General features: G+C 45.3%; 1 long non-coding RNA gene across 2 annotated transcripts in view; it reads right to left on the bottom strand.

Annotated features, from left to right (window-relative positions):
* The window catches only part of LOC116579438, a 39,151-nt gene that overhangs the window by 14,772 nt on the left and 8,702 nt on the right, over positions 1–15,677 (bottom strand). Inside the window, exons 1-2 of one of the 2 annotated variants that reach the window (XR_004281252.1) lie at positions 7,423–9,033; positions 6,350–6,447 (exon numbers count right to left, since the gene is read on the bottom strand). This is a non-coding gene — a long non-coding RNA (uncharacterized LOC116579438). Of the gene's footprint in view, positions 1–6,349; positions 6,448–7,422; positions 9,034–15,677 lie in introns of those variants that run through there. The other variant, XR_004281253.1, reaches the window with a different exon arrangement.

Raw genomic sequence — 15,677 nt, 5'->3', positions numbered from 1 at the left:
CTCTCCCTTCTCATGCTCTCTCTTACTCTCTCTCTCAAGTAAATAAACAGAATCTTAAACAAAATGTTAGTACCATTCATCATGGATTGTTTTGCATTCATTATGGTTCTTTAAAACATTGTGTTCAAATATTATTTATCTTGAGCACTGATTTTTTTGGTGCCTTCTTAAACTTAAGGAGACTTGCTCACCCAGCCTAGACCCTGAGGCAGTGAGAAGTGGAGAGCAGTGGTCCTAGCTCTGTCCAATTCACCATGTAGGTGTTTACCTTCCAAGTGGGAGCATGGGACACCTAGGGAGAAATGGCACCAACTCTTTGGGACTAATTAACACCCAGAGACAAAAGCTACAGCATGATTTATCCCTAGGTTCACTATTCTCCACTCTACCTCTACTCGAGGAACACTAAATTCCCCAAGTTGATGTTGTCCCACATAGGAGAGGCAGGCAAACAATAAATGGGCAATCCAGAATATAGATAATTTATGTGAATTTTGCTCCTGTGGAGAACTCGTGGCATGTGACCAAAAACCAGGGATAATAAGGACGTTGTAGCTCCCATTGGAGGAAGGAGACACATTCTCAGGAACGTGCGGAAAACTCAGAAATGCAGGAATAACCTGTAATTATATACGGAGCTCTGCATTTACTTTGTCAAAACGCAATGAGAGTACTACTCTGTGATGGGATGAATTATATACCCCTCCCAAATTCATGTGTTGAAGTCCTAACTACCCTACCTCAGAATGAAACTATTTGGAGATAGGACCTTTGGAGAGATAGTTAAGGTAAAATGAGGTCATTAGAGTGGGCCCTATCCAATCAGCCCAGCGTCCTTGTAAGAAGAGGTCATTTGTATATGTATGGGGGATAGAGAAAAGCCCTTGTGAAGACAAAGCAGGAAGACAACTGTCTATAAGCCAAAGAGAAAGGAGTACTCAAGAGAGACCAACCCCTCAGACACCTTGATCTTGGACTTCTGGTCTGCAGAACTGGGCAACAATAAATTTCTATTGTAATGCTATGTGCCGTGTTATAGCAGCCCTCAAAGACTAACACCACTCAGTATCTGAAATCAAAGGACAAGGCTGAACTGATTCTTTACCATGGGAAGGGAGAGGGATACTAGCTGGGTCATCTCTGTGCAGAAGGACTGATTTTATACAGAATCTGGAGTTAAGGGGTTGGCAGGCCTTCTGGGACACAAACAGGTTGACGTCATCGGTAGAACTGTCGCCTCTCAAGTGAGACCCCTGTTGATTGGTTGGCGCTCAGAGGCGTGTTTACCGGAGTGAGTCCATCCTTGATGGGCTCTTTCAGTGGCTGACTTTCCAAAGCAAAGTGCTGACACTGATTGTTTGGCTTGCAAAAAGTGCATTCTCTGAGGAGCGTTGTCATTGATCGGTTGAATGGGTTTAAAACTGATTCCGATAGCTGTTTGTTTCCCTGGCTGGGGACCAGTGCATCTTTTCCCAAACTTGTGGGAACTTCCTTACTCTCAACTCGTTTGAGGACTCTGGCCCCACAAGACTGTCAGCCCAGTGAAAAGAGTAACATGACCTGAGTTGCTCATCCATACATATCCTGGGGCCTAAGAACATGACATGTTCTTAGCAGCAAATGCTGGATTATTATTCCTTGCTCAGTGTGCCTTCCTGGGAGTCACGATCTAGGCTCCTTGAATGAGAATGGCCTGGTCAAAGCATGTGCACATCTTCAGCTTTGATAAAAGCAGAAGAGGGGGAGCTGGAATGAGGTGGGGCCAGGAAACCAAGAGAACAGGGGTTCAAAGAAGGCGGTAGAACAAAGTGTTTTTAAGAAGGACAAAGAGGTCATTTCTGTTGATGGCCACAGTAAAGCCATATAACATGAGGACAGAGACATGAACATGGGATTTAACAACAGAGTAAGTTCTGAGCAGAATAATTTCAGGAGTGTAGGGTGAATAGAAGCCTATTTAGAAGGAACTGAGGAGAATGTGTTCTAAAATATAGTGTATTATTAGAAAATTTAACGTATAGCAAGGCCAACAGATCCAAAGATGACTGTCATTAAAAGGACCGTTTTTTACTCATAATTCCCGAGAAGGGTCCACCACACTATGCAGGTCTACCCGGGCCAGTCAGGAGGCAGAAAGAGGAGGGGGAAACCATGGGTAAGATCCTTTACTGTGGTTTCTGAGAGAAGGAACAGATGAGGTGGAGTAAACCAGGCTGGGATTGGCTAGTTTGAATAATCTCAGTGGGCTCTGGGACTTAGGGGATGTCCCTAGACCTCTAGTACCTGGCTCTGGGGCGAGTAGAGCAGGAGATGGTCCAGAGTGTGAAAGGCAGGTAAGGGTGAGGCATGTGTAGACTCTGGATTGATGAATTTGCATCTGAGAAGCATGCCCCCAGAAAGAGGGCTTCTCCTGTGGGTGGTGGGGGGTGCAAAGGAGGAGGCAGGAGGCCAAGCAAGGTGACAGCAGGTACTGCTGGGTTGTGCAGAAAAGGTGTGTCCATGTCAGCCTGTAGGGCAGATATTAAAGCATGTCATTTACAGAAGCTAGAAACATGGATAACACAAAATAGAGGGTGAGGCACGAAGGGTGGGCAATGAGCACAGGCAAATCTTGAGAGAGAACGGGGGCTCCACAGAGAACAGGGAGGAAAATCATCACAGCTGAGGCGTGGGGAGCTATGAGATAAGTATGAAGATGAAGCCAAAGTCTGGGACCAAGAGCACCCAGTCAGAGGTGTTCATGTGAGCCAGGTTGAGGGGCTTGGAACTGATTGGAGGGCAATGGAAGCCGCTCCAGCTGCTGTGTGGAATGGGCAGAAGGTGACCTGAGAGAAGAGGGAGAACATTTAGGAGACAATTGTCCAGAGAAACGTGGTGGCAATGCAGACGCAGAGATGGAACAGGTACAGAAGGATGCAGCTGAGAGATTTTGAGATAGTGAGAGACAGTCAACCTTTGCACAGGTAGAGAACTTTGGAGACAGGCAAGAGGGAACATTCTGGCAGAGGCTTGTCCTCCCTGAGGAAAGGGAGCTTCAGAAAGTTCATACAGGCTGAGTGTCCACAGGGGCCTTCCACCAATGCCCCACCTCAGAATGTTCCTTTGACTCCTGAGCCAAATGCCAGGCAGAGACCCAGCAATGCATGCGGCACAGTCTATGGGTTGTGTGGGTGTGGAAGAGAGGGGATGGAAGATTTTCTTAGAAAGGGCACATGTCCAATGTTCCAGCCACATTTCCAAACCGAAAAAGATGTCCCTGGGAATAGTCTTTCCCGCCAATTATCCCTGGATCCTTGTGTTCACCAGTGTTAGCCCCATTTTCAGGGGCTGACAGTCTATTCCCCTTCATATCCTAAGAAAACAGTTTAGTGTCCTGAATCCTTTTCTCAATGAAAGTACAGAGAAATGGCCTGATTATTGTCCTTTGAACTAAATTCCAAAACTCCAAAAATACATCCTGAATGAAACCGTAACAGAATGGGAATATTTTTACTGTTATTATTTGTCACCCCTCTGTACCTCCATCAGGGTATGTATACACACACACACACATACACGCAACACACATACAAAATGTAAGTACATATTGATGAACATTGCTTTTGATGCACATTGCTCATAAAATGATGCAAAAGTAGCTTCCAGACACATTCCGTTTTCTAAGCCAACTGCCACTCCTCGGACCTTCCGGACAGAACTCGGGAGTCTCCACTCCACAAGGGCTTTGGTAGGGAGTTGGGTGTTTAGTCAAAGAACTGTGGGAATCTTTTGGAGGATTTTAGGTAGAGGTATGACAGTCTGATTCGCATTTTTAAAAGGCATGGAGAATGGATTCAAAGGGGGTAAAAATGAGGGAGAGTTAGTACTTGATTGTAGCAACCACCACGTGGTAGAAATGGTCTTCACTGTGTTGGAAACAATGAGCTCAGGCCTGCAGAAAGAGCTATTTCAGGAGGCAGAGTTGGCAGGGCTGGTGACTGATGGGATATACCAGGTGTGCAGAGGAGACTGACCAAGGGCAACAGCCAAGTTTCTGCCCTGGCCTCCTAGCAGAGCCGCGCTTTGGTGCCGGTGGATGGCGAGTCCTCTGCAAGACCAGGATCATGTTTAAGTGGACGTTTCTGGGAGGGGGAGCTCTAGGATGAGGCAGAGCTGCTTGCATCAACCCTCTGGGAGGAAAGAGACTAACTCCTAAAAGCAGGCCTGGCTGCGTGGTTTGCGGGGACAGTGCAAAAGGAAAGTTGTCCAAAACACTGGAAAAGTGTGCCTCAAAGGCCAGAAAATATAATGCTTCTCCCTTCTTTCCAAGGTCCCCCTCATGACCTGTCGGTGCAATCAGCAGCCCACTAGCTGCTAGTTTCCTCCTCCCCTCTGGGCCAGGGTGAAGCAGCATGCCCTGGGCAGGGCAGAGATGCAAACCAACTATTTCCCCCTTCATATCCAACATTGCAGGGATGACCGATTCCCGAAGGTCTGAATCGGGGGCAGTGAGAGTCACGCCCCTGTCAAATTGCCGCCTGGATGTACCTGCCTCCACCTTCTCTTCTACCTAAACTCTGCCTCACTCCCAGAAGGACACTTGTCATTGGGTTTAGGGTGCATTCGAGCAATCCATAACAACTGCATGTCAAAACTCTTAATCACATCAGCAAACCCTTTTTTCAAATAAGGAACCATTCGCAGGTTCTGTGGATTTAGATGACAAGGAACCTTTCTGGGGGTTGCCATTACACCCTCTACGCTGGCCCTACCTGAAGAAGAAAAAGGCCAACTCAGATAGTGTTGGGAATATATCTCCTCCCCTCTTCCCTTGTTCTCTCCTCTCCAAGAAAAACTGGGTCCTTGAGAAAGAAAAGCCAGAGGAGGAGAAAGGAGACAGGTAAGAACAAGCATTGACTTAAAACATCCTGACTCACCCACCCAGCTCTAGCCTTCTCAAGGCTTCCATGTTTATCACCCAGAAAGAAGGCAGAGGGGGACCGAGATAGTTCTTTTTCCTGAAATACAGGAAGAAACGGGTCCAGATGAGTCCCAAAACTCACAGCATGCCTCTGATCCTGTCTCCATTTTAGGAAGGTCACCTTGGCCTAGGTTGGGGAATGAATGGAAGGAAAGAGAAGTGGAAGCAGGGGAACCAGAAAAGAGGGTGGTACACTTGCTACTGGGAGTCAAACTGCACCCCCCTCCAACTTGCCCTTCACTAGGCACCAAATTTGCCACCACCATGATCTTGGACTTCCTAGCCTCCAGAACTGTGAGAAAGAAATATCTGTCATTTATAAGCCATCCAATTTATGATAGTCCGTTATAGCGACCCGGATGTATTAGGACCACGTCAGTGGAAGTTTGAATGGGTTTGTCCAAGCATTCTGAATCCAGGGAATTACGTTCTGCAGTGAATCCGGGACAGCTCATCAAACTTCACTGTGGCCTGGAGGACACATTCTTCTACACTGTGTACCTCCATTTGTTTTCATTCCATGTCCTCCTCCAAGAAACCTCCTGATTCACATGGATTTTGAAGTGGTCAACAAACCTACAGTCTCCCAGTCCCTACAAAGAATTTCTTCCCACTGCTCCCTTTGTAAATCACTAACAAAACTGGTTAATGTTTACTGAGAGCTTACTTTGCACTAAGTGCTTTAGGTACACTATCTAACCTAAGCAGCAGGAGAAAGAGTAGGAGGCTCTAGCTCTATTCGCTGGTAGGCAGACAAGACCGTCCTAGCTCAGGCACACTTCCCACCAGCTGAGCAGGGAACAAAGAGAATGTCATTTCTCATAGCCCCCAGGGAAAAATACCAAGTAATTCTCCAAGAGGCTCATCTGGAGTCATGTGCTCATCCCTGAACCAAAATCACTATGGGAACAACCAGGAACAGAGTTGACCTCCCAAGGCTGGGTCGATACTCACCAGTTCCCCATACAATAGAGGGCTGTAGCAAGAAGCAGGGGCAGAGTACTGGGCAGAAAAACTATGGATGTCTGCAATAATATAAATCATGTTTACAAATATTGATTAGACCAACTATGCCTCTGGCATTTTCAATTAATTCGGCCAAAAAATTCTTTAAGTCAATGTAAGTTGAATATACTATTTGTTGTTAAGAAAGGACACTGATTCATTTACATATTTTTTCTCTCTTTCCACCAGAATGTAAGCTCCATAAGAACTGATACCAGGTCTGTTTTGCTCACTGCTGTAGTTCCTTTGCCTACAACAGTTCCTGACACCATAGCAGGTACTCAGTAAATACTCGCTGTGTTTGTGATTCTCTGTTCAACAACTGACCTTGATCCATACCAAAAGCATTTCCATGCAGCAGAGTGTTTGGTTTTCAAAACTCACCTCCGTATCCTCCAGATTCCAGTATAGGTCTCACACACCCAGTCTCTCAGAATACACTGAAGAATGAATGAATAAGGACACGTCTCTGCTGCTGGGCTCTAAGGAACAGAAAGGTAGAGACCCTGAATGTCTGAACAGCAATTATGTCTCTAGGATCTAGCACTGTCTGACACACAGAATGCCACCACCTGTCCAATTACGATTTTTGAATGATAGACTAAATGAATCAGTAAGTGGTGAATATGCATAATATTAATGTCACTGCGGATTGCGGCAGCTTCTGAACGGGAAACCTATGACTTTGTGGACTCTGCAGAGGTTCACACGGTCGACATTTTGTTTTCCTGCCGAGACCCCCTCTCAACAACAGCTTTTAACACACAGAAAAGTCTTGCATCAACCACTGATGGAGGAGGTTTTAGGGCTTCAGGCAGTCCTCCCCATCCCCCAGTCAGCGAGGATGATGTCAATGGTTCTGGCTTGTTCCCCCTCAAGAGCGCTTAGCTCTTGTTAGCTATAGAGGCAGGTTCAGTCTGTTACCATGGAAACTGCAGCTGGAGTGGAGAAAAGGAGGGAGGTTGAGGAGGGGGCGGGGACTGGAACTTTCCAGCTCCAGAGGCTGACTGTGTGTTTGGAATCGAAAAGCAGAATCAGTACATGGTTCTCAGTAAATATTCTTGGGGCGACGGAATAAAATCGGGAGCTTGGACAAGTGACTGCATCTCTGAGCCTCTTCCCTCATTTGTAAAGTGAGATGGTTACCCCCACTGCACGGGAGGTTTCAGTTAAGATGATGTGCACACAGCCCTTAGCAGAGGGCCCCGCGCTTTAGAAACCTCAAGCATCTCCAGGATGGTCTTCAGATCTGCCCAGCCCTTACCTACAAATTCCAGACGCCATTTTTTCTTTCCTCCAAGAGGAATGCAGGCCCCTTCCCTCCCTACCTTACCGCGCGGCCTTGTCCCTAAGGCCCCGGATTAAATACAGGGGCCGCAGTGCACCCCAACGGGACTACCTAGTGCCAAGAAGACTGGTATTTATGGGAAATGCGATGGAAGCGGGTGGGCCGGTACCTGCGTTTGCTGGAGCCGTGGCCCCCTCCTCGCCCTAGGCTACTCTGTGACGGACGAAGCGCTGGTCTTGTCAGCCCACCTAGGTGATGGCTCCCTGACCGCAGCTCCGCATCCATTCAGCCCGCGGCTCCTCAGGGGCTCCGGCCCCGCCTTTGAAAAGCCGTCGCGGAGCGTCCCATCGGGGCCAGCCGCCGCGGACGCTCACCTCTGACAAGTGCCAGCGCCCGGGGCAGTCGTTCTAGGACGGGTGGAATCCGCTCTCTTTCCGCCAGAACGTATTCAATCCGGTAAACATGTGCCCCGATGGAATTCTAAAACCGGAGCTTACTTCCGGGCTAGCCAACAGGCTGCCTCCCGCACCAGACACAGGTAACGGGTCTGTAAACGCGTAGCGCAGGCCCTACCCCGGGTGCCTCAGGCCAGGGAAGGGCCGTACGTCTGCGCCACCCTCGAGGTCCAAGTCCCCTCTCCCGCCACGGCGGGTCTCCCAGGCGCCCTTGCGCAGGGGCTCCAGGTGAGCCTGCGCACTCAGTACCCACGCTCCACCACGCCAATGCTTGTTTTCTGGGCCTCACCCCGTCCTCCGCGGGGAGCCGGGGAAGGCCTAGAGACCTGCGACGGTAAGACCTTAGCAGACCCACGGCGTTGGTAGGATCTTAGCAAACCGACGCCGTGCTTCTACCGACTGCTCTCTGCAGCCTTGGGTAAATGCACAGAACTCTGTAGGCCCGGCTCCAGAGCCTAACCCCGAAGGCCGGGCCAGGCGCCTGCGCAGACAGCCGGGCTGGGGGCGGCGCCATCTTGGGCGGCCGCTCTCCTTCTGGCCGCGAGGACTCCTGCAGATGAGGGCTTCGCGTCCCTCGCGTGACTCCTGTGGCATCCCCGGCCAGCGTCACAGCCTGGGTTCCCGCGCCGTCGTTGTGGCCAGCCCCCGGAAGGCCTCCGGGCAGTCGGGAGCGGCGCGCTTTTCTGAGCCCGGGATTTGTGGAGAGGGCCGTGCGCCCGCAGGAGAGCACGCCCGGGCAGGGGTCTCAGAGGAGCACCGCTGCCGTGTCCACAGCAGCTTCCCGAAGATGGGAGCGCCGGTCCTCGGAAGCTCAGCCGCTGTAAGTGCACAGCCCCGTGGTGTTTGAAGCAGGTGTCGGAGTTGTGCATCCTGGCTCCGAGGCCGCGTTGCCCCCAGTGTGCTCTCCCTCGGCAGGGGTCCCAGCCCCCAAGCAGCCACCCATGTCCTTGATGTCTCTTCAGACGTCCCTTTCCTGGGCCTCTGGTGAGAATGGGTTCGTACGATGTGTGGTCTTTGGCTGCAGGCTTCTCGTACTTAGCAGAAATGCTTTTGGGGTCCACGTGTTGGTCACGTGTCGTACGTTCACCCGGCATGGGGTCCCACCTCCCTTCAAGGAAAGTAGCTTTGGTTCAGAACTGCTCTGCGGGAGTCGAGACGGACTGTCAAGACTTGTTCAGACATTGTGGGAATGCGGCCACACCTACACCGCCCCCCCAACCCCCCGAAAGTCTGGGCCAGTTTTGCCAATTTCTGTTTTCCCTGGGTCAAGCATATTTAATTCGGATTTATTACCATGGAATCCTAGGAAGTTATTAAAGACGCTGACTTTGTTTACTGCCTGGTTGGCTTTGGATTCAGGTCCTCTCACTCGTCGGTGGAGAGACTCTGGACAGCCGCTCAATCTTTCTGTGTCTCTGTTTGCAGGAGATCATTGTTACTAGACTGAAATTACTGCATAGAAAGTCTTCGTGCACTGGTGCATACCCTAGATTAGAATGTTAGCTCTTGTTAACTTTTACGGATTCTTTTTTTGGGATAGCAAGGGTGGTGGGTCAAGAAATGGATGCTACTGCAACCCGTGGGCTAAGGCATAAAGTTCGTTGAGAAACTCTTTTTTTATGACTAAGACCCTTTTGTGGCTTATAATTATTTGCTCCCTGGGAGTTGATAGGAAGTTTATAACCACCTCCCCCCAACCACCAGTATTGTTTTGATAGTTTGGGTACTTTTATTTTCTCAGGAAATTGTGCATTTCCTTAATCTTTGCAGATTTATTAGGTTAAAATTAAATAGCTTGCTCTTAAGAGTGTAGTCCCTGAAGGTAGAAACAAGGGTTAGAGGCCTGAGCCCTTACCAACTTTGGTGACTTGAGCAGTGTCCTTGACCTCCTGAGGCTCCAATTTCATGTTCAGAAATGGATAACAATAGCACCTACCTTCTCTTGTGGAGAGGATTAAGTGGAAACCTTTGACTTAACACTAAACCTGGCAGCATAGAGAAAGTTCCATAACTATCAGCTGTTGTTATTTTCATTATGCAGAATTCTTTCCAATTAAAACAGCTTAGGGATTGTAAACCTCTGTGAACTAGTTAATTAAAAGAAGTTGGGAAGCCCTCCACTGTTTCCTAGGCCTTGGAACATGTTATGGAACAGATAAATTACATGTTCCTTGAAAGTTGGAAGGAAGTTCCCATTCCTACTCCAGTCACCCTTCAAAGTCATGCTTTTTCTTCCTTTTGGGAGGTATTTTTTATATTCTCCCCTTTCATTTTGCTAAGAGTTTTAAATTTAATACTAGAGAATGGGGGTGAGTAAACCCTTTCTGTAAAGGACCAAATAGTAAATATTTTAGGCTTTGTGGGGTATTTGATGTGTGTTGAAATTACTCAAGTCAGCCATTGTGGTATGAAAGCAGCCATAGATAGTATGTAAATATGGGTATGGTTATGTCCAATGAGACTTTATTTATGGACATCGAAATTTGGATTTCATGTGACTTTTGTGTTTGATTATTCATTTGATTATTTTTTCAGTTATTTAACCACTTTTTAATTCAACTATATTGTATCTAGTCTGTCCAGAGAGAGGGCTGAATTTGGGTGTAGTTTGCTGACCCCGCCATAAGATTTCATGGCACAGTGACTAGTGGTGTGATCTGGAGTCAGATAGGCAATATACTAATATACTTCCCTCCTTGGGCTGTTCAATTGAGATAATATATATGAAAGGTCTTAGTGTTGGGAGTCAAGTGATCACATTTTAGCTATCTCACATTTCTGAGACTTAGTTGAATAGAATTAAGTGGTAGAGGTTGTCACTAGATAACTTGAGTTTAAATCCTGGCCACTTACTAGCCATGTAACTCTGAGCTGGTCACTCAACCACTCTCCCTCCTATTTCTCATCCCTAAAATAGAGATTTTAATTGTACCCACTTCAAACAGTTGTCCTAAAGATTAAATAAGCTAACACTTTATTTATAAAGTACTTAGAAAAATCCCTGGCGCATATAAATTCTCAATTAGCATTAGCTATTATTATTTCACAATACGATATATTTGGGGTTGAAAATCCCTGTGCTGTGTTGTTAAAATGAAAGATTTTCATTTCACTGAAGTACAGTTTATAAAGCAGAGGAATTATTTGTTCCTTGGAAGTGTGAAGAAAGTTGCCAGAAAAAGGCAAGGGCTTAGAGAAATATTTCAAGAAAGTACTCCCTTGACATTTGCCAAATTTTTATTATCTGCCTTCCTTTCAAGAATGATATATTTCATTATGGCTTTCAAATTTAATAGCCTAGACATGTACCCAGTGGTGGTTGAGAGTTCAGGCGTCTCACAAATTTGGGTTTGATTCCTGACTCTACCACCTACTAGCATGTACCTGAGATGAGATAACTAACTTCTCAAGGCTTGCCTCTGATGCATAAAACTTGGATAATACTAGCATGTACTTCGTAGAGTTGTGATGTGGGTTAGCCATCATAATGCACAAAAAGGCTTGGTGCCAGGCTTTGCCCATTGTAAGAATTTAATGAATGATAGCTATTACTTTTCTTACCCTCCAGGGCACTCTTAATGTAAGACCCATTTGAGATTGAAAACCATTTGCTAGGTTTTTAAATGGGCAGCCTTCCCTCTTCTTCTAGGTTTGGAATGCTTAGTATTATTATAGGAATTTTTGGTCTTAGGAGATTGCCTTCAGGAACCCATTAGTCACCAGTTTACTTCTCATAAAGGGGGCCATTTCTTGAAGATTTTCGTTGTATTTGCATATCATTGTATTGGGAAGTAGAAAGCAGTGTAGACAAAAAGACCTAGGTTTGAAATCTGGCTTTCTCCACTGGTCAGATTATGACTTTGAGGAGATGACATCCTCTCTGAGCTGAAGATTTCTCATCTGTAAACCAAATATATTAGTTCTAGTTTCATTATGATTACTGGGAAAATACACCCAGATACGTAAATTTGCCAATAACTTCATCCAGATCTAATTACCCATTTAAAGTGTACAAATCAGTAGCATTTAGTATATTCACAGAATTGTGCAACCATCATCACAAGCAATTTTAGAACGTTTGCATTACCCTGAAGGGAAATCTCACTCTCCATTCCTCTCTTCCCCAACCCTGGGCAACCATTAATCTACTTTCTGTCTCTACAGGTGTGCCTGTTCTGGACAGTTTACATGAATGGAAGAGAGCTCTTCCGACTGGCTCCTTCACAAAGTGTAATGTTTTCAAAATGGATCCGTGTTGTGGTATGTATCAGTGCTTCATTCTTTTTTCCCCCCAGTACTCTTGTTGTATGGATATACCATAGTTTATTTGTCCACTCAGCACTGATGGGCATTTGTGTTTCTACCTTTTGGCTGTTCTCATAATTCACGTATGTTTTCATAAGGACATATGTCTTCATTTCCTCCAGAAATGGAATTGCTGGGTCCTGTGGTAACTGTTTGACCTCTCAGGGAACTGCCAGACTTTTCCAAGTGGTACCCAGATTGTTTTTGTCAGAAAATGTTCTTGAAAGCCACTCTCCTAATTTAGTTAAGGGAATTGGCAAGCCTTCTGCCTTTTTTTTAACGCCCTGTAACAATTTGTGCAGACTAAGAATAATTAGTTTCTTGGGCATTTGAAAGACACTCCAGTCAAACTGAGATTTCAAGTAATTGCTGCCTCCCTAGAAAATGATAGCATTTCTTTAAGTTTTTCCAATGTGTTAGCATAGAATTACATGGCATAGTGGTTGAAGAGCCTGACCTTCGGAGTCATTTATGAGGTATGCAATTTTGAGTGAGACTCTGTGAGCTTCAGTCTCCTTGTATATAAAACAGATAAGGACAGCTGTCTCACCTATTGTAAGGATGAGCTGCAAAACATGTAATGCTCGAGGCAGTATGGAGAGCCCAAGAAGTGTTAAATAAAGATTAGTTTTTAATCATATAGATCTTATGCAGTTGAAAATCCCTCTGCTGGGTTACTGAAATATATTGGAGAGCATTTTAACATAGTATTCTTTGTAAGAAAATCTTTCCCAGTTTTTTTCCCTATCCTTTTAGTAGTCAATTTTGGTCATTTTTATTTTCTTTGAAAATGTTCCTTTTCATTGAATTTTCATATATATCATTTTAAAGTCTTATTTAATATTAATGTGTTTGCTTTAACTTTTAATTATTAATATATTTGTGTGATTTGCAATTAAAAAGGAGAGAAGGGTATGTAGTGAAAATTTCCTTCCCACATGCAATCTCCAGCCACCAGTTTCTGGTCCTGTAGATAGCCAGTGTCACTAGTTTTCTGAATAGTCTTTCAAAAGTTATCCTGCGTATATAGTGGCAAATATAGATATGTTTCCCTTTTAACTTAACAAAGTGTTCAACTCCTTGGCTTTTCATTTAATAATGTGTCTTGGACATCATTCCATCAAATATTTCTCCTTTGGATTTTTTTTGGATAAAATATTTCTCCTTTGGATGGGATTTTCTATTACATACAGAATTTGTAAAATCTTTATTTCCAGCTGTTTTTCTGCTTTATGAGTCATTTTCTACTTTTATCTCAATGATTGTCTTTTTCTTTCTTTCTTTTGTAAGATTTTTATTTATTTAGTTAGTTTACAGAGAGAGAGAGAGAGAGCCAGAGAGCACAAGGGGTAGAGGATAGCAGAGAGAGAAACAGAAGCTGGCTCCCACAGAGCAAGAGCCTGATGGGGGGCTTAATTCCAGGACCCTGGGATCATGGGGTCAGAGCCAGAAACAGGCACTTAACTGACTGAGCTACCCAGGCACCCCTGATTGGTCTTTTCTTGTTCTCTTTAGATGTATCTTGTGATGGGCCTTTAGCAAAACCAGCCAGGCCTGCCTGGCCTGATGATCTGCGCTGTGGAAACCATATCACCTCTCCATACCATTTTAGTCACATTTGAGGTGTTGACATGTGAGTATGTGTGGAAATCGTGCCATTTTTCAGGAGACTTGGGTGAGATTTGAGTGTTGGTTGCCCCTAGGAGGATGTGCTGGAGGGTGTGATTGCCGGGGATCTCATTTTTAAATGGTCTACAGGACCTGTATGGTCTGACTTCTCTTTGTAGCATTTGTCTTATGCCCGTCTGTTTCCAGTTCTGTGGCTCTCCAGATTCCTCTCTGCCTCCTAACCTTCATACGCACCGTTAATTAGGCATCGGCTGTCTTTTCTCAGCCCCGATCCAGGTCAGACTCTCCCGTTGTTCATGTATATCTTCATGACATTTACTGCTCGTCACTCGCATTGTGTGGTTATATGTGATTGTTGGGCTTCACCATGGACCGTATGGCCCATGACGGCAGAGACTGTTTCCTTGTTCGTTGTACCGCAAGTGTCTGGATGTAGTTGATATTCCCTGCCTGTTTGTTGAATGATTGAATAAAAAGCCTCTAGGATGCTGCCAGTTCAGGATTAGGGCTTTCAGGCTGATACACCAATTTGAGGGAAAGGTATGTGAATAACCCCTATTTTCTAGATAAGTATTTTGATTAACATGTGAAAACTTGACTTCTGAATGTTTTTGCCTCCAATGAGAGAAGATGCCCAGTGCCCTCCGGATGGGAACATGTGAACAGAACATTGAGTAGGCAGGTGAGCCTTCTTGGCATACAGGAACTCCTGTGGTTCTAAACTTTAGCACTGTCTAGACTTGACATATTTTCCTGTTATAAACTCTGATTTCTGACAGGGTTGCCCTTTGTTTAGGTTTAATCTTAAATATAGCTAATTGTTTGAGGGAGCTATTATTTTAATATTTCAATTTAGGGGCATTTTTTGTGAAAGAGTTGTTTGCTTTTATTTATTTATTTATTTTAAAGATTTTATTTATTTATTTATTTGTCGGAGAGAGAGAGAGAGAGAGAACGGACAAGCAGGCAGAGTGGCAGGCAGAGGCGGTGAGAGAAACAGGCTCCCTGCCGAGCAATGAGCCCAATGTGGGGACTCAATCCCAGGACCCTGGGATCATGACCTGAGCTGAAGGCAGTGGTTTAACCAACGGAGCCACCCAGGTGTCCCAATGCCTTTAATATAAATGTTTGGTTTTCAGTTGTCCTGACATCCTTTGAGAGGGTTAAAAAATAAAAGTAAGTTTACCCTTAAGGAAAACTGCATTACTGAGGAATTTTATACAAATTTGTATACTAAGATATTTACCCATTCAGCAATGAATATGTACGTAAGAGCCCTAAATACTGAAGAATGATTTCTTTCTTTATCTTGTAAAGTGGTATTTATTTTAACCTACCTATTCATGTGTTGACCCAGCTCGGAACAGGAGAACAGGAGCGGAGGACTTCCAGCACTAGCGCTCCAGCAGAGGCCTCTCAAGACTCCCTGCTTAAGCTCTCCACTTGATAGGAGCACAGGCATTTCAGTGGTGACATGTCCAAAAGAGCGCTTTTGATTTTAGGCTCTTTCCTAAACATGTAATTCAGAAACTCACTAAATTACACTTCCATTTACTAAGTTGCCCAAATGAGAAACATAAGAATCATTTCTGACACCTTTTTTCCTGGCCATGTGCACACAGACTGCCAGCAAGATCTCTCTCTTCTGTCTCCAAATTACATTGTATTTGTTCGCCTCTCCCTGTCTCCACTGCCACCAGGTTAGTTCAGAGCACCGTCATCCTGTGCTAGACAGCTGCCTCCTCTCTTCCCCATCTCTCATTCTCAACACAGCAACATGAATCTTCTCAGGATGGATTGAGACAGACCTTATGTATAAGTCTTTAATGGCTTCCCATCATATTTAGGATTAAATTCAAGATCATCTTGGTCCACAGTTCCTAAAGAGCTGGCTCTTGCACATTCGTACAACCTCATTTTATGTACCTCAACCTCATCCTAACTACCCTCCACCAATTCAGGTGTCTTTCTGTTGTTTCCCTTTATGGTCTTTGTATGTTGCTGTTTCGTCTGTTTAGAATGTCATTCCCCTTGC

This window comes from Mustela erminea, chromosome 19, assembly GCF_009829155.1.
Source record: "Mustela erminea isolate mMusErm1 chromosome 19, mMusErm1.Pri, whole genome shotgun sequence".
NCBI lineage: Eukaryota > Metazoa > Chordata > Mammalia > Carnivora > Mustelidae > Mustela > Mustela erminea.
The sequence above is the reverse complement of the archived record's forward strand: the minus strand, read 5'-3'. Positions and strand labels throughout refer to the sequence as shown.